This window comes from Solanum tuberosum, unplaced genomic scaffold (genome assembly GCF_000226075.1).
Source record: "Solanum tuberosum cultivar DM 1-3 516 R44 unplaced genomic scaffold, SolTub_3.0 scf00083, whole genome shotgun sequence".
NCBI classification, from domain to species: domain Eukaryota; kingdom Viridiplantae; phylum Streptophyta; class Magnoliopsida; order Solanales; family Solanaceae; genus Solanum; species Solanum tuberosum.
Window position 1 is genome coordinate 293,495 of NW_006239015.1, and position 1,094 is coordinate 294,588.

Genomic DNA, 1,094 nt, shown 5'->3' on the forward strand with positions numbered 1-1,094 from the left:
ATATACTAGATTCTTAAGGCCCGTGATACGGGCCCAATATAATCAATTATTAATCGTTATTTGACAAATATTAAAAGGTATTTCTATAGCATTCTGATCAACATTAATTAATATTGATCCTGGTAAAAAATTTAGTATTAAAAAATATCAAAAAATAACCATCAAAGAATATAGTGCATTGAATGGTGTTTCTCCTTCCTTAATTAAATATCATAATTTTGAGTTTTGGATATGAAAAAAATTCTTAATAGAGAGCTCTATATCCGAATGGGCAACTCCAATATAAATATGAAATACTGAATAAAAAATATTAAATTAAATTAACCCAATAATATTTTAAAGTATAATTGATATTAGCGATGGGTTGATTCATTTTTTAAGTTGTAAAACTCTGAAGCATAATATTCAATTTATTTATTTATTACTATAAGACACAAATTTAGTAGGATTCAGTGTTAATTTGTCTGTTAGATTGGATTATATCTTATATAAAAATCATGAATCATTATGTATTATCATCTTGAAATCTATTTTATTCATTTCAATTAATCTGTCGAATTTTTCTTTATAATCTATTAAAAAGTAATGTCCCTTTTCTTTTCTTAGTTCCAACTCCACATAGCATATTTAAGATCAGAAAATTAAAAGACATTTACTATATTTCACATATTTAAAATTTAAAATCACAAGATTCAAAAATCTTCCTTAATTTCTTAAACTTAATGCCAAATCAATATAGAACAAACGCATTGAAACAGAGAGATTAATATTTTTTATTTATCACTCATACATAAAAATTAGAGCTAAGAAGCATGTCTCACTATTACATGAAGTTCTACATATGCATAATTTGTCTTAATGAACATAATTTTTTTAGCATGATATAAATGTGTTTTTGGTTCTCTTTTTTCATGCACAATAACTTATAGGAACAAGTATTTTTGTTATTTTTATCAGTTTAGTGAAAAAATTTCAAACAATCTGAAAACATAAATGCATTTTCTCTGTTTTAAAAAAAATCATTTAGAATTAAATGCTAAATTAGCATGATATTTTAATACATAGATCACTACATATCGTATTGATTTTCCATC